This window comes from Sinocyclocheilus grahami, unplaced genomic scaffold (genome assembly GCF_001515645.1).
Source record: "Sinocyclocheilus grahami isolate Dianchi unplaced genomic scaffold, SAMN03320097.WGS_v1.1 scaffold1331.1, whole genome shotgun sequence".
NCBI classification, from domain to species: domain Eukaryota; kingdom Metazoa; phylum Chordata; class Actinopteri; order Cypriniformes; family Cyprinidae; genus Sinocyclocheilus; species Sinocyclocheilus grahami.
The window spans coordinates 242,880-243,224 of record NW_015506510.1 but is presented as its reverse complement, the minus strand read 5'-3'; positions in this window follow the sequence as shown (position 1 = coordinate 243,224).

Sequence of the window (345 nt, the reverse complement as noted above, 5' to 3'; positions counted from 1 at the left end):
AGAAGTTTTACTGCTCGTCACACACAGCAGAGCATGTGAAATAGCAGGCCTGCACCCTGTCTTAAACCTAGTCTACAGCTGTAGAAAAGGTAGAGATGTTAACCTCTTGAATTCACATGGCCCGGGACATTATAAAGGTGGGTCCCAGCCCCCATACATGTAAAGACTCCAGGAAAACTCACCCAGTTGTCCCCGCTTGACGATGGCCCTGCTGTTTTTAATTGGACAACAGACACTTTGTTGGCTACTGTTTGTGATGACTGAAAGTGACCACTTGCCCCCCTCTTCTTTAAAGTGGATGTATTAAATTTTTCACAAGCACCGGTTTCTCCCCTTGTGGTCAAC